Here is a 23639-nt window from a genome sequence, read left to right on the forward strand (position 1 = left end):
ACATCTAGGGTTTTCTACCCTCTGATACTGGGTCAAAATATTCTGATGGGGCCACAACATGGCCAGAATCACTGAAAACTAACTGAGTACTAACTCAGCACTAAGTTTTTGTTTGTTTGTTTGTTGTTTTGGAAACAGGGTCTTGCTCCGTCACCCGGGCTGCAGAGACAGCGGTATGATCATTCATATCTCACTGCAGCCTCAATCTCCTGTGCTCCAGTGATCCTCTCACCTCAGCCTCCCAGGGAGCTGGGACCACAGGCACAGGCCACTGCACCCAGCTGGTAGGTGGATTTCACGGTGCCTTGTAGATGTTGTTGAGGTCATTTTGCTTTTCATCCTGGAAGTCAGAAATAAATTGGTGACACTGATTCTGAATGGGAAATGACGGAGGGTGCCTGGAAAAAGAGAAGTAAAGGAGTGTTTTTACGGGCTACAGTTCCACACCAGTGATTTTTAGGCGAACAAATTTCCTCTCTGCATCTGGAATCATATCTTCAAAATTAAGGGAATGAAGACAATCAATAGTTTTTGGATTTTATTTTTAAGCTGTGACATCGTGCAAGGAACCCCAATATATTAAGAAAATGGTAGAACTTAATTAGTATTCATGTATGTTATAGTATTTTCAAACATATAGCATTTACGTATATAAATAAGAACAGTAGTAGGCCTCGATGTAAACCAAACATTGAAATCTACAGTAATGGAAGAAAGAGCCAACTTTATATTTGCTATGATCATGTAATTTATTTTTGAATTTTGTTTCATGCAAAACGAGGAGATTTTCACAAACACTTTCAGATAGCAAATGCTTATTTTTCAATCTCATATTCTTCAGTTTAACCAAAACAGCAACTTAAGCCTCATTCTGAATCTTCAGAGATGTAAGTTATCCTGGTAACACAATTTAACATGTTTGGGGTCACCAATAAGCTAAAGTGTATTTTATTAACTTATGAGCAGCTGATTTTTTTAAATTTCCACAATATGGTTAATAAATATTCAAAAGAACGTCTCCAGATCCCCTAAACCTCCAAGTAAACAACCTGAATATCATTAAGCTAGAGGATTTTAAAAAGTTCCTCTAGTTCTAAATGGCTCTAAATCTGATTATGTATGCGTAAATGCAGTGACTTGATCACAGCTCACTATAGCCTCGAACTCCTGGGCTCAAGTGATCCTCCTTCTTCAGCCTCTCCTAGGACTGCAGGTATGTGCCATTATGCCTGACGAATTTTTTATTTTTTAATTTAATTATTATTATGATTTTTTTTTGAGACGGGGTCTTGCAATATTGCTCAGGCTGGTCTTGAACTCCTGGCCTCAGGCGATCCTCCCACCTTGGCCTCCCAGAGTGCTGGGATTACAGGCCTGAGCCATTACGCTTGGCTTGATTATGTATTTATTGAGGAGCGATTGTGTACTAGCGCCTAGAGACAAAGGCACCTACAACACAAACAGTTCTTTGTAGAGAGAGCTTGACGCTAAAGGTATTTTTCAGCACTTTCACTGTAAAGGAAGTGTTTTCACATATTATTTTATTTCATCTCCCAAAATAAATATGTAATGTACATACTACTATTTCCTCGTTTTATAAATGGGGAAACAGAGGCTTAGAGAAGTTAAAAATTTTTCCGAGGGCAACAGCTAGTCAATGGCCATTCTGGGCCTCAGACTCACGTGGGTCCGCTGTGGATTTCTGGCTCTTAACCATCTTGCAACATTTTCTGAGTTTGCCAAAACCCTGCTTCAGAGTAGAAATGGCTCTGGTTCCTTGCTCATCCGGGAGGAAGGTGGGGTGGCGCACCAGCCCCCGAGAGAGCCGTGACTGACTCCTGCAGGCCCGGCTCCTCTGGTTTGCGCTGAAAATGCCGCTCTCCTCCCAGCTCAGCAGCCAACCCCACCCCCACCCTACCCGAGCTGCTGGCAAGGCTGCCAGGTTTCCCGGGCAGGGAAGAAGAAAGCCTCCCATTAGCAGGAGGCTGCGGTTCGGAGCGTCCCTGGGACGAGAAGCATCTGTTGCTGCTCCCCATTGTTCCAGCTGAGAGCACGCTAATTGTCCCCTCCAAAGTTGGGCTGCCGTCTCTTGCCAGAGGGAAATTATGGACCCTTTTTCAGCAGGCGCTGTCCTTTCCGCAGCTGTCAGCTGAATGGCCCCAGGAGGAACAGACTGATTCGGAGGGTGGGGGGAAGTCCATCTTGCATCCTGATCCATGCAGCGAAGGAAAGTCCGCACAGCCCTGAAAGGAAGCAGCGCACCCAGCAGACGGACTCCACCCGAGAACGCACAGGCCAAGGGGCAAGGACGTTTCTTGTCCATCCATGTGATTCCACGGCCTGTGGGATGGTTTGGCCTGCGGCTGTCGGATCATTCAGGAGCGTCAATACCGGCAGCATTTTGGAGTAAAAAATAGTAGAACATGCTTGGGAATCAGACTAGGCTGGGTTCAAATCCGAGCGCTGCCACTCATTAACCACGACCTTGAGCAAATCACTTATCCACCTTGCAGGGCAACTGGGAGGAATACAGAAGCCAATAAACAACTATGAAATGGCCAGCACAGGCTGGCACAGAGCAGGTGCTTAATAAGGATGATTTTTTGGTTATCATTATAAATATTATTATTATAGCTCTGCGTTGAAAGGCACATACAGGAGGGTCTCCTAAGTAAAGAAGCAAGAACATCACTCATATATTGAAAAACTATTTTAAGTCATCTACTAGGTTGCTTGTACTGTGCAGGCAGCTAAATCACGGGAGAGATTGGGTCTACTTGGAAGTCACCGAAGATGAATATCTTGAACAGGAGCTGGAAAAGCAGCTGTTTTACAGTGAAGAGGTCCTCCCGCAGAAGGAAGAGCTTGGGCAAAGACCTAGGGGTGACAAGAGCAAGGAGTGCCTCATTTGAGGATCTGAAACTAGCTCGGTGCTATCAGAACTCAGGACCTAAGAGCTGGAGAGGATCAATAATAGAATAGATAATTAATAATGGAAGGACAGCACCCTTAGCCCTAGTCATCTGGCAAATAGAGTCTATGGCAACCACCGGGATGCCGTACTTCATGTGGGATGTATGAGCACAGAATGGCGAGGGTGAGACACGAGGAAGGTCTGAAGCAATGCGGTACGCACCTTAGTGCGTTGACCACCACTTTGTAATGCACCACAAAGTGACATGCAGACTGTCCTCGGCTGCAAGGACAGACTGCACACAAGGGCACTTCCCAGGAGAGAGGAAGAAGGGAGATTTATCTGCCCAGCTCTCTCTTTTATTTCTCATTGATAAAGATTGACTGCTTCCAGGTCACTTCATCTGTCCCATCGGTGGCTACTCAGAGAGTCATCCCTTGCCCAAGATGCAGTATCATGTGCCAGTCTGCAAGAGGAGGCAGAACCCAGCACAGTAGGGTGCAGAGCAAGAGACATCAAGCAGGAGGCAGGCGAGGGTGTCTGCAGGGATATTCAAAGCTTATGTGCTGGCTCCGGGGGAACATAGACTCCAGAGAGGAAGGGGAGGAGCATTGTCTTTATTGATTGCTGTAGCAGATGCTGCTGGTGTTCATTCATGTCCCATTCCCTTTTCTTCTATTCAGCTAAACTACATTTCCCATATTCACACTTCTACCCATTGCATTTAAGTGGGAGCCTTGACTGATTCTGGCCAATGAACCATAAGCAAAAATGATGTATGCACCATGTTCAGGGCTGGCCGGAATGCCTCCTACAGTCTCTTCCACCACCTTTTTCTCTCTTGTCCTCCAAGGCTATAAAAGACAGCCTAGAGCCAGGTGCAGTGGCTCACACCTGTAATCTCAACACTTCGGGAGGCAGAGATGGGAGGATCACCTGAGGTCAGGAGTTCAAAGATCAGTCATGGAGAAATCCTTTCTCTGCTAAAAATACAAAATTAGCCAGGCGTGGTGGCACGTGGCTATAATCTCAGCTACTCGAAAGGCTGAGGCAGGAGAATCACTTGAACCTGGGGGGTGAAGGTTGCAGTGAGCTGAGATTGCACCACTGTACTCCAGCCTGAGCGACAAGAGCAAAACTCCATCTAAAAGGAGAAGACGAAGAGGAAAAAGAAGGAGTAGGAGGAGTAGGAGGAGGAGGAGACGGAGGAGGAGGAGGAGGAGGAGGAAGAGGAGGAGACACACAGTATAGAAGCTGACTTCTCAAGACACCCCCTGAAAGACAGTCACTCTGAAGAGCTCCCCTACCAGAAACACCCTCACTGGACTTTGAGTAAGTGAGGAATAACTTAGATGGTCTTAAGGCACAGAGCTAAGGAGTTTCTTGTTATAAGAAATTTCATCACTGTGCCCTAATAGATAGATACCTGACCCCATGATGTTCCACAGGTACTATGCTAGTTTAGCTCAAGTCAACCTTTCAACAACTCAAAAAGGGGGAATTAGCATTCCCATTTTATAAGTGAGTAAATAAGATTCATAGAAGTTGCCTCGTGGCCAAGTTCACACAGCAAGTAAAGGGAGAGCTTGGATATAAACCCAGTCTTGGCTTTCTCTTTTCACTGAGTCATTCTGCCTGCTCCCCTGGAGTGGAGAGTCTGTGAAAGAGAGTGGAGGAAGACACATATTCCTGGCTTTGCCTGGGTAGCCCAATTCCGCAGCAGAGTCCAGATGCTGGTTTCATCCTTGTTCCTGCTCCAGAAAAAACGCTACAGTTAACTGCTAGAGAGAGACACTCCAGAGGAATCAGTGCGGATGACTCGGTCACTCAGTGATTCTCCTTTATGCTTCATGGGACAGGGTGATGAAGAAATCAGGAGGAGCCTCATAATTAGCAATCACAGGGGTTAAATTAAAAAGAAAGAAAAAAACACCGCTTAACCACAATGAAATTATATAAAATTATCTGCTAGTATTTATACAAAGATCTGATGCTGTCCTCTGCAATAAAGGCTCCATATGGCTTGCAAGATACAGTAAAATTAATTGTATATTGGGCTGCTAGGCACTGTTAGAATAGCATGTTTATTTAAGCAGTCCCACAGCTTCAAACATTGAGTTGTAAAGGTCCAGTCGCAGTAAAGGGCTTAAGGAGCAGAGGCTCAGGTCCTTGCATTCTCCCTGGGGCCAAGTCACAGGGAGCTTCATGGTTGTCTATTCCGCTGGGTATTTTTCCTTAAACAGCTCCGCCTGACAACACCTGGCAGAGCCCTGAACATGAAGAGGTGTGATCTGTCTCTTAGTTTTGCTCCATAGCAAGTCAGAAGGGAATTAGAAATGATTGTCTTAGAAGCTGAATGAGAACAGTCTCTATATACAGGGATTTAGACTGGATAAAGGGTGTCAGGTTCAAGTTCATTGAAGAAAAGACAAAAATGAGCTCAAGCAAACATGATTGGGAGAAATCAGGATACTGTGAAGAGATGGCTTCCTCTTCACCAAAGTTACTGTCTGGTTGCTAGGAAACTGCTTCCCAGCCAGGGCTATGTTTCCCTGTCTTCCTGCACCCATATGGGGCTGTGGAACGTCACTATCGGAATGTGAGCAAAGGTACTGGGTGACTCTTTCTGACCAAAGAACTTGAGAAGCAGGGGTGCCTGCAATCCCCCTCCTTTTTTCTTCTGCTAGCTTCCTACAGAAGAACACAATCACCTAGAAATTCCATGTTAAAGATCACAGAGCCACAAAATAAAAGAAACCTGAATCCCTGAATCACCACCTGGAGACAAGCTAATGGCCAGTGAGGAAGATCCAGTTCAGACTTTATGTGAGTGTAATGTAAACTTCTATTATGTTTATGCCATTATATTTTGGGGATTATTTTGAGAGCAGCTGGTATTATATCAATACAGTAACATTAAGTCCTAAGATTGAAGAACATTGCCTTCTTTTTACATTCATTTATGTGTAGGAAATATATGGTTGCTTTCCCCTACTATACCCACTGGAAATACTGTGTGTAGATTATAACATTTTTGTCATTCTTTCTGTGACCTCAGAATCCTTCTTAACATTGCAAATAATACCAATTTATTACGAGTTCCATGAAGATGTGACTTAAAATAATATCTATTCCAACACAACTGTAAGTTTATTGAGAACGGTGTTTAAAAAATCTGTCATGGAGCATATCATCAAAACAGAGCAACAGCTCAAAAATGTCACTGAATGAGTGAATTAGTTAATAAATGAGTAGATAGGTGTTCTACAAAGATCTTATTCTGATATATTTTCAGCCTTCCTTGGGTCAGAGAACTGCTAAAATCATGGAAACTGATAATTATCAGAATAATAAAACTCAGGTGTTAAGACTCCTAATGGACTTGAGGGAGCCTTCCTAGAATGAAAGGTCTTTAGTCATTGATGATCTCTCACACTTTACATTATCTTGCCTATACAGAAAAAGCAATCAAAACTGTTCACATCTGCTTTGAGATCTAGTGTCAGAAGACATGATGGGGAAAATCCCTCTGTTGTTTGGGTGGTGTCTTGAATGCCATAGCTAGTCAGACTGTTTAACTGACTCCTCCAAGAATATATGTACACAGCAGTACTGATGGTCATCCTTTTCCTTTGTAAAGCACCAACTGCAGTAGCTGGATTCTTGCACCCATAATCTCATTTGATTAATTTATTTATTTAAGTGAAAAAAAAAAAAGAAATATACCCATTTAGCAAATGAAGAGAGAATCCCAGAGGAGATGTGACTTGACAACAATACAGCGTGTTAAAGACAAGCTCAGGTTCAGAATCCAGGACTTTTACAATTTCATTCATTTACTCATTCAGCTCATATTCGATGAATACATATTGGTTAGGCACCTACTGGCCCCTAGGTCTCAATGCATCAAGATGTCAGGCTTCCACAGTGCAGATGGATATTTCATCACACGCTCTCATGTTTGGCATTTTTTGAAGTACAGTCCTTTTCTTTCCTTTTCTTTGTTTTCCTGGTGGAAGGAAAACAAGCAAATTTGATCTGAGCCTTGATATGTCCCTGCTTTTTCTTACCCCAAAGAGTACCATATGCTGAAAGGGTCTATCTAAGCACAATCCAGTTACCATTGCAAGAAGCATCAAATAATTACATTAATTTATCAGACTGTTATGAACAAAGTTGTGGAAAGGATGTCACATCGGAAGAAAACACTGAACCCCACTTCTAGAAGTATGTGCAGTTTTGAATGTGTCTGGAAATAATGAAGAAGTGGTCTAAATTCAAGAATTGGAAAGTCTTTCATGGGCCCCCAAGACTCTGGAAGGGTTCTCTCAGTGCCTTAACCTAGATTTCGGATTTACACTTTGAAAAATGCAGCTATCAGTTCAGAGCCAATATCCATATATACCACAGTCCAGCTCTTCTGGCTACAAACTGCCATGGCATCTGAGATAAACATGGAACAATCCCACATGGAACTGGCCACTTGGTCACTTCTCATGACTTTAGGGCCCTCTGATTCAGATGCTGGCTTCCAGCCTAGGCTATTCTCATCAACATAAGAAGGTAGGAAGCTGAGGATGTCCACTGGGGGCCATTCCTTCAACCACTGTGAGACTCACAGAAGCATCAATTCCTTGACTGATCCCTAGAGGGGAAATAGAAATTATCCTGGAAGAAGGATAATGGCATTGTGAGTTGAAAGTTAACTGTCACAGAAAAATGAGAGTTTAGAGATCTTGGAGCATGTAACAGCTTTTTTTTGTTGTTCTTTGAGATGGAGTTTTGCTCTTGTTGCCCAGACTGGAGTGCAATGGCGCTATCTCGACTCACTGCAACCTCCGCCTCCTAGGTTCAAGTGATTCTCCTACCTCAGCCTCCTGAGTAGCTGAGATTACAGGCATGTGCCACCATGCCTGCCTAATTTTTTTTGTATTTAGTAGAGATGGGGTTTTACCATGTTGGTCAGGCTGGTCTCGAACTCCCGACCTCAAGTCATCCACCCACCTTGGCCTCCCCAAGTGCTGGGATTACAGGTGTGAGTCACCACACACGGCCAACAGCTTTTTTTTTTTTTTTTTTTTATCCTTAGAAAACTTGCTTTTACAGCTCTCCAAGGTTGCTTATCCAATCTCATTTTCCCCTCCTACCCTGAAGGTACTCTTTACTCCACTCCTCATAAAACCCTAACCACATCATTTTTATTCCTGCTTCCCGAACTTTGTATAAACTACCTGAAATGGATCTTTCCCTTCTATCTGAGGAAGCAAGTCCTACCCAGTCCTCTAAGGCAGTTTCAACTGTGGCATGCAATCATTTATTTCCCTGAACTTTCTATAGCATGGAGACAAGGGTCCACACTACCCCATTCGTTGTCTTCCTTTGTTTATGATTGTTTTAGGAGAAAAACGCTCCTTCTCCAATAATGCTGCACGCTCCTTTGGGAAGCATGGTCTTTGCATTTGCAACCGACCTGCCTGCAACCTCTTTCTTAGGACTTTGAAAACTTCCTGGGAGAGGAAAGGCTGAGTTTCTTTGCTTTCTCTTAGGCCACCCTGTTTGCAAGGTTGTAACCATTTTTAGTTCCCTGACCTATGTACAGGGATGCCTAGCAGAATTATATCATTTATTATCTCATCTCCTTTCTGAGGTTATAAACATTGTGCAAAACAGGCAATATATCTTATACTCTTTGCGTGCATAAACTAAATATTCTAATTTTTTTAAATTAAAGGCTACTGTTTATACTGTTGTCTTTTGGGCAATGTATGTGGCCTGTGTCCTCATGGGCCTCTGTTATTAGAGGCTATATTCAAAAGAATTCATCCAAATTTTGGATTTAAGTGGGTTTTCCGTCTGCTATGTATGGTTTTCAACACAAAATTTTTGAGTATGGGACAATCTGTACAATTCTCCTAGACATCCCTGCACTCAAATCAGGGAACTAAAAATGGTGGCGTCCTTGGAAACGGGGTGGCTTAAGAGAAAGCAAAGAAACTCAGCCTCCTCTTCATTCAGTAACTTTTGGAAGTCCTAGGGAAGAAAGAGGCTGCACACAGGTGGATTCCAAATTCAAAGTCCAGGCTTCCCAAAGGAGTGTGCAGGGTTATTGGGGAAGGAGCATAAATCATGGCAGTAGGTGGCATTTGTGCCTGCTGTACCCACCAACTTGTAAAGGGACCTTAATCAATTGTCCCAGTCCTCTCATGCTGGCTGAGGGCCAGGCAGACCTCCAACATGAAACCCAGCAAATGTGATCTGGGCCTTGCTCTGCCCCCACCTTTTTCCTCTCTCAAAGAGGATTCTGGTGCCAGCACCATATGTTGAAAGGGCCCAAGCACAATCCTATTACCATTGCAGGAGGCATTAAATAATTACATTAATTTACCTAAATATGGAAAAAAAATCTTTACAAATCAGGGACACTTGGCAGATTTTCCAGCTGCACATTTTTCGCTTGGCACAGCACACTGTCCTGTTGGGTTCCCATTGCTACTTGGAGTGTTTCCTTTAATTGTGGGGCACATGCCTTCTCTTGTTCTGTTTAATTTTCTCAGAGCTGGTTCCACATTCCGGCTACAAACATATTATAGGAAAAAAATGCCCACAAAAGTATGGATTGTGCTTGAGCGTACCCTAAGGGAGAGTGCATAAAAATAGTAATTTCTTGTATATGAAACCTTCCATGGGGCGGTCTTTCACTAGATTGCATTGTGAAAAATAAAAGGCTGAAGGGCTGAGAAGAGGGAAAAGGGCAAAGGAAGGAAAGAAAGAAAACTGGGAAAGCAGAAAAGGGTTCTGCAGTGGAGTCTCAGTGGGCACACATTGGAATTCCATGTGTGTGGGGCTGGTGAACTAGACTTGTCTTTGGTCTTGTAGTGGAAAGGTCCACCAAAGGAACGTCTGCACTTTCATGGCCAACGCTTGCTGTTAACTGTCTCTGGTCAGTGTTTTTACTGCCAACGTTTGCTGTGTCTAAATTGCAGACCTCCTGCCGTGGAAGTTGAGGGCTGAAGTGCAGGTAATATTCACAGAGATCCCACTTCCCTGATTCAGCATGTCCTCACAGGAAGGCCACAGAGAGTGACTGCCACCCACACAGCCCAACTCCAGAGGCCGAGGAAATGGAGTCCCTGGCCTCTTACAGGTTCCCCTGACTAGAGACTGCCTGACCTGGGATTCCCTCCCTTGGGATAAGGACTTCTAGAGGGTACATCTCAAATCCTCTGTGTCTTTTGTTTTTAGTTTACTGAAGACCATTATTAGTAGTAGCAGTGGTAGTAGCAGTATTTTGTGTGATAGCACTTGGATGTCTCAGTAAGGTCAGCTTGCTGGATTACATTTCTAAGTACTTCCTCTTTATTTCTAGCCTTGCCTCATCATGGAGAGGTAGCAAACAGCGAATGAGCATCATTCTATGGCCCACACCTTGAGTCACTCAGTTCTAGACACAGGGAGGTGAGATTCAGCTAAATTGGCCCCTTCCAAAAGAGGCTGTGCAGGGACTTGCACTGACAGTGGGGGTAGATGACAACTGTCACAGAACAGAGGAGGAGGAGCTGGGGCCCTGGAGATGAAACTTCCCGGTTCCCAGAGTTTCCAGAGCATCCACTGAGCCTGCAAACAGCTTTGGTGATTGGCCTTCTACCAATGTCTCTGAGGTCTGTGGGGCCAGGGTAGCTGGAAAGGTCTGAGCGTTCTTTTCTAAGGTAGTGTGTCTTCCCTTGTTAAAAGGCAATAATGTGCAGATAAGACTATAGTGAAAATATACTAGAGGAAGCAGAAAAGTGTGACTTTTTACTTTCCTTCTTACTTCCCTTCCCAGAAGTGGTACAGATCCCATTCAGTGAAACACCCTGCTAGTCTTAAGTCACAATCCGACAAGGCCTCTGGCTGTGGACATGATAAAAGGCTTAATTTTCTGACTTAGCCACGTCCCTTTCCTGCTCATCTCCTCATCTCCAGCCCTTGGTAGGCACTGTGACTTTTCCTCCTCCTGTTGCTCATTCCTGCCATGGCCTGATGCCACATTCTGGTCCATCTTGCAGCCTCAGCATCGCTGCCGATAAGCTTGTGATACAGTTTGGCTCTGTATCCCCACTCAAATCTCATCTGGAATTGGACTCCCACAATTCCTACATGTGGTGGGAGGGACCTGGCGGGAGATAATTTGAATCATGGAGGATGTTCCCCAATACTGTTCTTGGAGTAGGAAATAAGTTTCACAAGATCTGATGGTTTTATCAGGGGTTTCTACTTTTGAATTCTCCTCATTTACTCTTGCCACCTCCATGTAAGAAGTGTCTTTCCCCTCCCATCATAATTCTGAGCACCCCCCCCCCGGCCATGTGGAACTGTGAGGCAATTAAACCTCTTTTTCCTCTTGGTCTCAGGTATGTCTTTATCAACAATGTGAAAACGGACTAATACACCTTGTTACAAATGTAGAATCTTCGGCCCTGCTCTTTCCTGGAACTATTTCCTCAGATTCCATGAGTTAACAATAGCCTCAAGGGATTTTTATATACATTAGAGTTCCAGACACGCTCCCCTATCATCTGTGTTTGGGGCTCCCTTCTGCCATGTGGGAGAGGGTGTATTCAAGCAGGACAACTGAAGAAGCTTGGATGGTGGGAAATTGATAAGTTGAAGCAAAAAGGTTAGCAAATCAGGGAGTTGCCACCACCCCTAACTCTGAGAAGGCAAAGACAAGAAGCCACCAGAATCCTAGAAGCTGTCCTGGGAGCCTTCCGACAGCAAGTGTGGCCTTCGGTGGAGGAAGTGGGGAATGTACTACACTTTCCCAGCCCAGGGGAAATAGATATCCCATCACTCCCTGATTCCCTCTCTCTCTGCTGCGAATGTCTTTGTTATGGGTGGGATGTGGCCCTTATACTGAAGGTCTAAGCCCCAGGACCTCAGAACGTGACCTCATGTAGCAATAAGGTTGTTGCAGATGTAATTAGTTAAGAGAAGTCATGCTGGAGTAAAGTGGGCCCCTCATCCAGTATGGATGTCCTTATGAAAAGGGGAGAGATGCAGAGACAGAAGCATAGGGAGAGGACAGCCATGTGACCACAGAGGCAGAGACTGAAGTGAGGCATCTACAAGCCAAGGATTGCTAGAAGCACCAAAAGCTGGAAAAGGAGAGGAGGGATTTCTCTGCAGGTTTCAAAGGGAGCGTAATCTTGCTGATACCATGATCTTGGACTTCTGGCCTCCAGAACTGTGGGACAGTAAGTTTCTGTTGTTTGAAGCCACTTGGTTTTTTGTACTTTGTCAAGGTGGCATGAGCAAATGAAGGTGGCTTCTCATTGGCCAAGTCCAATCAAAAGCCAGAGGAGAAAGGATGCCACTGAAGCCATTCTTAAAAGGGTAAGAAAAGTGGAGAATGAATCTGTAGGAGAAAATAAGAAGTATCCAGCAGATGGGGACTATGAGAATAGATTGATGGAAAGGTATTAGGTTAAAAACTAAACAAAACTCTCTTTTTGTCAGAGTTACCAAACCTGGTTCTGGTAACTCCCTTCCTTCCCTGGATGTATGAAAGAAACCTGGCTGCTCCCTGCAGTATGTGAGCAGGAGGCGCTTGAACAAACCTGATGATATCATTTAACCCCTTGATCCAGCAATACCTGAAGGCTTCATCCTTGGAATCCACCACTGTCGATACAATAAAGTCCCTCTTTGACTTGAGCTACTGACTCCAAACACCTAAATGCCAGAGAATGGTCATATAATTTACTTAATTTCATGCCTCTGAGAAATACAGGGGTCCACACTAAGGTCTTTCTGACCAATTTCAATATCCTCCCTGAGAGAAAGAAAGTGACACCTCTCAGACAGGAAATCTGTCTAGGTTCCTATCCCCACAAAAGGGAGTTTTACATAAACAGAATATCCAGTTTCTTACAGCTCTTTTTATGAAAAATCAGAAACAACCTAGATGCCCAACAAAAGGAGACTAGTCAGATGTATTTTCTACATCCACACAATGCAATTCTCTACAGGCAAAAATTATGACATGGAATGATTGTTTTCCAAACGTCCTCTACAAGACCCAAGCTTTCCTCAGAAACCTGCAGGGACAGAGGGGTGTAAGTACGCACACTGAGCTACCAATATCATAATACTGATTTCATCAGAGTAGTTTTATTTTGACCTATTTTTATCTATTTGGCTTCCAAATATTTCCCTTAAATGAAGACTTCCAGGCAACGCCCATAAGCATGTCCGTTGGCTTGTAGGTGGCCATTATCTACCTTTCATCTTACATGGGTAGAACTGGAGGAGTAATGGGGAAGAAAATTCCTGAGTTTGATGAAGAGCAGAAAAAGATCTGAAAATGATTTGGCAGACTGGTGACCGGGAGTTCACATAAAGCTGATTCAGATGGATTAAGAGGCCAAGTACAGTGAGGAAATGTCCCTGGACCAGGGGAAGGGAGAACTGGGTTCCTAGCCCCACTGTTCCAACAGCAGGTAGTGTGTGTGAGAAGGTTCCCTCTGTGCTTAAGAGCAAGAGCTCCACCTGGATGACCTCTCAAGCCTGCAAGGACACACCCATGTTCTTTATACTATGGAAACCCTTATGTGATGTCAGAAGGAGATTTCCAAGGATATCCACACCCATGCAGTCTGCATATCCATTCCTCACTTCGACTTCCCTTATGCATTTCCAACTCCTTTTCTAGACATGAGCCAGACGGACACATAGTAATGGACTATGATTTATACAATTTTAGTTCATCATCTCAACAATCCTGTGAAATAGATTATAATTGTCATTTTATAGAGGATGAAACTGAAGCTCAGAGGGGGTAAGCAATTTGTCTAAGATCACACAGCTAGTAAATGTCAAAATCAGGCTTTGAAGACCTGATGAGCTTTTGATCTTAATGAGTATGTACTATAGACCAAAAGATAGACACATCTTTTCAGACTTCGATTTTAACAAATTTGAGGATTTAAATAGCTATAGGCATAGATGATATTGATGGAAGAGAGAAAATAGACAGCTTGTAATAATTTTCAGGGAATGGTAAAGCTGGGAGAAGTAGTAAACTATGGAATTTTGAGCCTGCACATTCCCCATAGATCCAAAGCTCAGAGAGAGGATGTGGCTTAACCAAGGTCATACAATTCTTTGGCATCCAATCCCCAACTAAAACCCAAGATTTTAAAGTCAAGATTAACTGCCCTTAACTTTATAGTTGCCAACTTTATGATATTACCTAAGATGTACTTGCTGTACTTCTTGAGGTCTTGAAGAAGGTTTCTGTCCAAAAAAAAACCAAACTTCTGCTTCTGAACTTCTCAGCCTAATGAACTCATGCAATTTACCAGATATACAAAAGTGAAACGAATCTGACGCACAATCAGTTAATCCTTTATCTTCTTTGGTGTCAGCCTTGGAAACAGCGGGAGGACAGTCCCTCAGCCTGCAGTGACGCTATGGATCACAACGGAAGCATATTGTCATCAGGTTAATTTTCCAACGCTCCTACCCTAACCACAAAATCCTGAGAGAGCAAGTGTCAAATACACTTAATAATTGCATAATTATGACATCTGTTACTCTCCAGCACCTCTTAGTGGAAAATTAACTGAAGAAATAGCAGTTTCAAAGATGTGTTAACACTCTGATAGCAGATTTAATTGAAATATGACGGGGGAGGATAATGGAGATTAAATTAAGCTCTCAGATAATCATCTGACACAAAGATAATTGAGCCAGCCTCTGCCACGTTGATGAACGCTTCGGAGATGCTGTGCAGGGTGGCATTTCGAGTATCTTATCCTTCAGGCAAAATGGAATTCTCCTCCCCCCCTTCGTCTTCTCCCTCTTTTGTCATTCAACATTTGTATCCTCCAAATCGATAATGTGAACAGCAGCATAATTGGAAATAAAAGATGATCTGAAATCCACAGGAAATTAGATTGAGACGCGTGGATGAAATACAGTCAGTCGGTCTCCTGGACACAAAGTGGATTTTTATGGGATGTGCCCCTACTCTGCACTCTCTCCAGGAGTGTTTTCCCACTGGAAACTTTCCATTTCTATCCTCGATGGAAAGAAATGGCCATATGCGAGACCAGAAGGTGGCCCATAAAGTTGAGGACAGAGGAGACAGTAGGAGGTTTCCTCTGCATTCCCTTACAACAATCACTTTGAGCTCTTTCTCCTCTCTAGGGGAGCATTCTCTTGCTTTGTAGGGCAAGACTGGGAAGCAGTGTATGGCAAAGAACGAGTATCCAGTGCTGGAGGGCATGGAGCAATCCATTGGCAGTTCTTGGTGATGATGAATGAGTGTCCCGCGGCAGGGTGTGGGGTGGCATGGGAAGAGCAGTTGAAGGCAGGAAGTGGGAAAGCATTCTGGTTGCTGTCATGGCAAGGGTCAGTGGCCAACATCCCGGGAGGGTCTTCTCACATCTCTCTTCCTCTAACACAGGTAATGTCTCCCTGTCAAAGGGCTGTGAGTCAAACCACTATGGAGAATATGGTGGTGCCCCAAAAGGCAGTCTTCACTCTGCCCCCACTCCCCCAGTGCTCCGACTACTCAGTTTCAGGTTTGGGATTTTAGGTGAATAGGGTTGACCTGCTTCACTGAGATGGAGTCAAAGGAATGTAGTCACATCTCCTTGAAGCAACCCCATCCCATTTCCCGCTTACCCTTCTCTTCCCTGGTGTCACCCCCCACCCCCATGAACACCATAAGAATTTTCTAGTCCTGACCTCTTTCTATGCTCTGACATAGCTAAGGGGACCCCCCCTTGGGGCTGGAAGAGGCAGTAATGCAAGTGCCCCTGACTGGGGCCCTAGATCTAATGTGGGATGGAAAAAAAAAATCCCCTCTCTGGCTCAGCTATGGCTGACGCACAGGGTGCCTGCTGGGCCTGAGATAAGGGATTCTGGGCACGTTTGCATTCCAATGGCCACCACATCCTCTAGTTCAGATTCTGACCTTGGTGATAAGTCCTTTAATGGACAGTGGAGCCCAGCAACCAGGGCATTCCTGCCAAATTCCACCAGTGGATCCATACTCAAAGTAGGTATCTTTGTTCCTATAGAGTCTCCAAGGTACAATGCCCAGGATGGTGGGGTAGGATGTAGTGTCCAGAGCCTCATGGATGGCAAAGCTTTCCTTTCACTGCCAGCCCTCTCTTTCAAACCTCTTCGAAATTTAATCTGGGGCCCTCATTCTTCCTCCCTGTTATTGGGTTTAGGGTAGAGCCCAATATTCTGAAAGATTATAATAATGTTTAATTTGGATGGAGAACAATGAGGCTCTCCATCTTGTCCCTTCCCTCCTGGAAGAATTCCATAAGTTCCACAAGTGTGTTTCTCCAAGTGCCGGATATCAGCAATGCAGTCCATGTCCTCAGACCCCCAGCTAACCTCTGATGGCAAAGTTTGAAGGATAAGCTTGTCCCATCTCTCCTACTACTTTTTTCCCAAATTGTTAATATATTGAAGCATAAAAAAGCAAGGCATCTCATGAGAAAGGGGTTTAAGGGTTTGTTTTAATCATCCTCCGACAGTCAAGTAACATAGCACCAGAAATTGTTTTCAAACAGAAGATTCCCGACTCTCCTCCCTTTTATCTGTAGGACGGGTGTGTGTGGCCCGTAAATCAACTGGACCCACTTCCCTTTGTCTGTTCATCCACTGCCACCGACACCAGATTGCTATGAAGAAGAAAAATTTTTGCCCAGAGGAAACCTTAGAAAACCTGAGTGTGTATACAAGGCTGACATATTTTGTTGCTTTCACCTCTCTTAAGAATTTCTACTGTTCCTTTGAGAAGTTGGTTATTTTTAAAACTGTGTATCAGTTTGTCTTCTTGGGCAAATTGCACAATGATGTGTTTCACCTTTGGACAGGGAGGTGAAATGGCCCTTTGACAGGGAGACATTACCTGTGTTGTTAGAGGAAGAGAGATGTGAGAAGACTCTCCCGGGATGTTGGCCGCTGACCCTTGCCATGAGTATGTAAATCCCTTTTACATATTTCAAAATAATATCTAATTAAAATGTCAAGGTTATAGCTCATGGGGCTAGAGTGGACAAGGCTCCACCCCCGCCCTCAGCCTCTCAAAGTAACATTTAATGTATGTCCTATAATTAGGAGCAATTATAAATTTCAATTAAAAAGAAACCCGCATAACTCTGATGGTATTTTTCTTTGATGTTACTCGCTTTAATTTATGTGCTTGTTTCACCAAATTGTCCCCACTTCCTCAGATATGTTCTCAGACAGAAAAGACTTCCAAAATTGAAAGGAGAGAAGCAGACAAAATCTGAGAAAAGCAGTGAAGTTCATTAAAAAGGTTTATTGCATCTCTAACTTCTGGGCTTGGTGATCATTGATTAGAGATTAAACATCATCCTTTGTACTACTCAGATTGGGATTTTTAATTAGAATGTCATTATTACACAGATATACTGAATGCCAAATTGATTTTCGAGACCTTTTGAAATAATAGCACTATTTCGGCAAAATGAAAATCATAATAGATTATTGACATCTTCAGGAGTTTTGATCCAAGGGCACCTCCCCAAAGTCAACATTTTCAATATTTTTAGTTTCATGCAAAGAGATGCTCATAATTAGGCTTATATTAAAAGTTTGCGCATATTGACTCTGTGTCATTAATGCCGATGGCATCACATTGATTACCCTTGAATTATAACAGCAGTGACATTGCTGGTTGCTGCATTGTTTACATACCATATACCCTTTGTCTTTTGCTTTTGTTTAATTTAAAAAGTGTTCATATTCAACAGGAGAAGCATGCTTGATTCACAAGATCAGAGGTTCACCAACTTTCTCAATTTGTAGTGCCCTCAGTGCCTTGCTAATTTCTTCATAGTGCTTCTAGTTCAAGAGAATTACCCATCAATTCCCTTTAGTAAGTAGTCAGGCTCAAACCACTCAACAAGCATGAATGTCCTAAAAATTTAGTGGGCATTTCTTAAAATCATACAACATTTGTAAGAAAAGAAACATTCTGTTTATTTTATTCTCCAATACTCACAATTTCTAATGAGGTGTCCATGATGGTTAGCCTCTGCAAAACTTGTCAAGTCTTAACATCAGACTGGACACCACTACTGTTTCCTGTTCCACAGCGATTTTCACATGGTTCTCACTTTTTAACACAGCCTCTGAAAACCGAGCTTCACAAAGATAGACTATCACCCAGAAAAGTACGCTGTGATCTAATGTCAAAAATAAGTTAAAACTACCTCAAGTTAGTAGTTTGCAGGGTCTAACAAATGTTACTGTGTTTTCCTCAAACAGTTAAAACATCACACAGTTCCCATGTGAATTCACTGAAGCATCCTGGGTGCCTTGGTGCAGTTTGGAAATTGAGGTACTAGAATTAACGTTTCTTGATGATGTCATGAAAGATACCATGTACGTATCCATATTTTCTGTGCCTAGCATGGGGACTAATGTACGCAATAGACATTGTTTAAAGAATGTGCTTTTGGTTAATACTTTTCTAGTTTAGATTATCTTAATTCATAGTACTACAATTTGATATCATATATCCAATGTATATATAGTCCCTGCAAATGCAAAATGATATATTTTCTTACATACACTCAAAGAGTTTAGGTGGAGGAAATTGGTGGAGTCATCTCTATTTGGAACATCTCAGATATTTCTCTGTGAAAAAAAAGATTTTATCGCAAAGATTCCTAGCTTTTCTCTAAACTTAGAAAAATGCTTTAAAAGTTTCATCACCTGTTTGCTCCCTGATATGGTTTGGCTCTGTGTCCCCACCCAAATCTCATGTCAAATTGTAATCCCAGTATGTCAGAGGAGGGGCCTGGTGGGAGGTGACTGGAACATGGGGGCGGATTTCCCCCTTGCTGTTCTTGTCATAGTAAGTGATTCTCATGAGATCTGATGGTTTAGAAGTGTGGCACTTTCCCGTTTACTCTCTCTCTCTCTCTCTCTCTCTCTCTCCCCCTCTTGCTCCACCATGGTAAAATATGCCTTGCTTCCCCTTTGCCTTCTGCCATAATTGTAAACTTCCTGAGGCCTCCTTAGCCAGGCAGAACTGTGAGTCAATTTAACTTCTTTTCTTCATAAATTTCCCAGTCTCAGGTAGCTCTTTATAGCAGTGTGATAATGGACTAATACACTCCCTAAGACATTACAAACATACACAGAAGTAAGTGTATGAACCAAAAATTGCTTGGACCACTTGATTTTATCCAGAGGTGGATGGAGGTCCATATGTCCAGAAACAGAGGACTTTTTCCCTGCCCTTTACTTCCCTTTGAACACAGAGGCTTTGGCCTGTGGCTCCTACATGGATACCGTATGGCTGAGTGAATCTGAAGAATCATATACCACACCATGCAGTCCTGGTTAAAAATGAATACTCAGTGGTGTACATATGCCCAATGATACAGACACACAATGGATACAGTCCTCGTCCAGCTACAATATGAATGAATCTTGAAGACATGATGCTAAGTGAAAGAAGCCAACACAAAAGGCCACATGCATGCTCCTATTGGTCTGATGTGTCTAGAACAGGCAAATTCATAGAGACAGAAAGCAGAATAGAAGTTATCAGGGGCTGAGGGCAAGTGGATAGGGAGTTATTGTTTAATGGGAGTAAAATTTCTGTTAGATATAATAATAATGTTCTGGAAATGGATAACGGTAAAGATTGCACAACTTTGTAAATGTACTTACTGCCACTGCATTCTACACTTAAAATGCGTAAAATAGGAAACGGCATGTTACATGTATTTTGCCATTTTACCATACACAGACACAAAATTTCCCAGCCTGGTGAATGAGCTTTGCTTCAAAAGATGTCACCAATAAGTAAAGTTTACAAAGGCAAGACTGACACAGCAAGCATATTTTCTAAAGCAATGAAATGCCCAATTAGAGCAGGGATTGACAAACCTTCTGTAAAAGGATCAGAAAGTGAATATTTTAGGCTTTACAGACTGCAGGGTCTCTCTTGCAAGTTTTCAGGTCTGTCCTTGAGTCTACAAAGTCACTGTAGAAAATGTGTAAATGAAGAAGCATGCCTGATTTTTCAGTGAATCTTTATTCATGGACACTCAATTTGAATTTCTTATCATTTTCACAAATTGTTCTGTTTTCGACTTTTCTTCTAATCACTTTAAAACGTCAAAACTATTCTTAGCTCATGGATCTTATAAAGACGGACAGACTTGGCCGCTAGGCCATGGTTTGCTGATCCCTGAGCTAGAATCCCAAAGCAAGGCTGAGACAATACTGTACTGATAACTGTGGAATCTCTTCCAATATTGGAGATGGTTTTCCATGACGAGTGGGAAATGTCCTCCTTGGAAAACCTGTTATCCAGTGGCTCAGGCAGCATGAGGCATTCTGCAGTCGAGACAAACCTGAAGTTGGTGCTCATTTTCCCTCTTGAAACTTGGCCCCCCTCTCCCATCAGGCCCCGTAGGGCTAGCAGGATGCTTCATTGATCCAGCCAGGGAGAAAATCCATTCGATTCACTACAGGATGCTAAGAATGCCTTTTAACATCTCTTATAGGATTATTTTTTACTGCAACAGACACTTCAAATAAAGCAAAAAGCATAAGCAAGGAAAGAAAAAAGAAAGAAAGAAAAGAACAACGATTGTGGTAAAGTTTATGGAAAGCATATTCTCAGGAAGGGAAATTTCCATTACTGCTCAAATAAAACACTAGGCATAATTTTTAAAAAATAGTAATGGCATACTTTCTGGAAGGAAATTTGCACAGAAAGAGGCTAGGGGCTGCCCAGCACTACTAAAATAATATGATTCAGGCATGTACCTCATTGCACATATGACCAGATTCATTGGATGAGTGGAATTTAATTCCACACATTTTACTGAGCATCTACTTTGAGGTAAAGACTTGAGACACAAGGTTCCCTAGTGTACATACCCTGAGTATTAAATGCATATTCTGAGTTTGTTTGTTGGTTTGGAGGGGTGGGTGTTGAATGAGGGTTGGTCGCAAGGTATAAATTCCAGATTTTCTAATTACAAAAATTTAATTTCTATTATAGCTGTTCCTGTCTCCCAGAGCCCTTAAACAAGAGGCATTTCTTCTCACATCAACTGCTGCTATTTGAAACAGAGCCCCTGGTCAGTGACTCTAATATCCCCCGCTGGGCAATATACAGAGGGATGCAGTAGGGAGCCCCCCCATCCAGCCCCACCACGGTCCACGTGCCTGGAGTGCTCTTTCAAATGGCTCAGAGCTCCCTTTGAGATTCAAGGGCTGCTGACAGCAGGGAGTGTCATAGGTCCCCCGCTGGGCTGTCTCCTTGAACTTGGCCTTCTTCTAATTTTTAACATCTCTTCCTCTTTAATTCTCAGATTCCTCCTCTCATTTTTGTGTTTGAAGTCTCTGTATTAGCTTGCAGTGACATTTCGTCAACACATTAGGTTACAATTGGCTCTAAATAATTTAAATATTTGGTTGGAACGAAGACGGCCACAGCCTGCATGTCCAGCTGAGCTCAGAAAGACCTTCCTTCATTAGTTCTAACTTTATTTCTCATAAAATAGGAGGCCATTTGAGTAAAATGATAGTGGAAAAATTTTTAAACAGAACCAGCAAATAAACATGGTCTTTATGAGTTGTAACTCAATCCCCAGCTGATGTCATGTTTCATGTTTCAACTGCCAGAAAATGCCTGACATCTATATATCAGGCAGATTTATGGAGACTTCAGGGTAAGAGTTAAGAGGATCCCTTAAATAAGGATAGTGTGTTAGTCTGGCGGTAATTTGGAGCTGCTGTTAGCCATAGATTGAAATGTGCACATTTGGGTAAATTATAGGAATATGCCTTTCTACTTAATCTCTTTTTTATGTTCCAAAAGTCTTTAGATCTGGGAGCTGGATACACAGGGCAGGGTCGGGGCTGGCGGCGAGGTGGGAAGAGAGAGAATGAGAGAGCTCTCAAAATATGATTCTCTTTTGCCCCTATTTGGTCATTGATGTTTCTTTGGTAATGCTAGAGAGAAAAGAAAAGATTCTGCATTACAAATCTCAGAATCATAAACCACACATAGACTCTCACCCCACCCAGGCATCTCTTGGTGGTAATACGGTTGTGTTGGCTACAGGAGGTGACCAAGGATGTGGCACCCTGGTAGTTTCCTATTAAGAAATTCTTGTTAAATCTGCTCTATGACAGCAGTTACCCCACAAGGACAGAGCGTTCCCAATATAAACCTCTCTTTATATTGTGCAAGTTGGAAGCCAATTATCCCAGAAAAATAGTTTTGAAATAGCCCCACAAAAAAATGACTCACTTAGTTTTGACATGCATTGACTATAGATTTGCACTCACGCTTCTCATAGGTCTAATTTGGTGAATTAGCAAGAATAAATTACGCTAGCTAATGTAACAATCACCCCCAAATTTCAGTGGCTTAATACAGTAAGGGCCTATTTGTTGCTTATATTATAGTCCTACTATTTATATATATATATAAAATATATTCAGAAGGTAGATTTCCATATGGTGATTCGAATACCCAACTGGTGACTTGGTAATCTGCAAAGACTTGGAATACTCTACTCTACATACTCTACATCTTCCTAGGAAATAAAAAAAAAAGAGAGAAACCAGGAGAACTACATTCGAGGTTTAATGGATAATTGGTTAGACTAGGTCACATGGCTCCACTTTACCTGCAGAATATGCTGAGGAAAGTGGAGTAGCTGTGATCCCAGGAAGGACAACTGGCTTCCAGCTTCCATTTTTATGTAGAAACTAATGTGCTGCACTGCTGAATGGCTTCTGGGATTTCCTCAAAGACTAAAAGATTTGAAATAACAAAAAAAATATTTGTTTACATTAATATCTCATTGTTGACATGGGTATAATTTTCCTCAGCACTCACACTCGTCCTATGAGGGAGGAAAGTCACATATTGTTGTCCCTACTTTTACATGGGACTCTGAGTGGGAGCAGGGACTTGCCTGTGCCCCAGGACATGAAACCAGTGTGACAGAATTTGAATCAGAACCCAGGTATCCCTGTGTTTACTACTGTACGAACAGGATAGGAGTAGAGGAAGTGAGGAACGGGTTGAGGAAGGAAAGGTGAGCTCAAGTGAGTTGGGAACTAGATGAAGTTGGAAGGCTAGTTTTGGTTTTGTCCAGGTCTTGGTGAAGACTTACTTATAGGATGTTTGAGGGGTGAGGCTTGAAATTATTTCAGTTCTCTGCTTTGAGGTTAAATGCCAGCTTGATTCAGAGATCCAAATCCCTGTATGTTTCCATACACCTTTGTTTTTAATTTCTGTTCTTTCTTTCACTTCTCTTCTTTCTTCTTTTCTGTCATTTCTCTCTTTCGGAAGTGAAAGTACCACTTTTTGTTGTGGTATGTTAATGTAACAATATTAAATGGTTATGATAGCAGACAAAGTACAAGAGGGAAAGCTGTTGCGACCTCCCATAAATGAAAGGTGTCTCTGAATAGATGAAAAACTGTTACAATAGCACTGGCATAACAGGAGGGTTAAGGTTAGAAAACTTGTGTGTGTTGATTTCCACAGCTGGTACAATCGTAATGGAATGTTTTCATTCTTCACGCCACAGAAAGAGCAGAGCTCAAGCCTCTTTGCTCTGGGTATGCAGCTTCAAAGAAGTGTTGCAAGCCTTCATAATCATGATTTCAAAGAGGTTTGTGGAAATGTTTTATTAATTCTTAT

General features: G+C 42.7%; 1 long non-coding RNA gene across 1 annotated transcript in view; it reads right to left on the reverse strand.

Moving 5' to 3' along the window:
* Positions 1-6595: 6595 nt before the first annotated feature.
* LOC108305459 overlaps positions 6596-23639 on the reverse strand; it is a 94349-nt gene continuing 77305 nt past the window's right edge. The window contains exons 2-3 of the long non-coding RNA XR_001825746.2: positions 22615-22741; positions 6596-6923 (exon numbers count right to left, since the gene is read on the reverse strand). This is a non-coding gene — a long non-coding RNA (uncharacterized LOC108305459). The remainder of the gene's footprint in view (positions 6924-22614; positions 22742-23639) is intronic.

Source organism: Cebus imitator, unplaced genomic scaffold (assembly GCF_001604975.1).
Source record: "Cebus imitator isolate Cc_AM_T3 unplaced genomic scaffold, Cebus_imitator-1.0 Scaffold63, whole genome shotgun sequence".
In the NCBI taxonomy this organism is placed as follows: Eukaryota; Metazoa; Chordata; class Mammalia; order Primates; family Cebidae; genus Cebus; species Cebus imitator.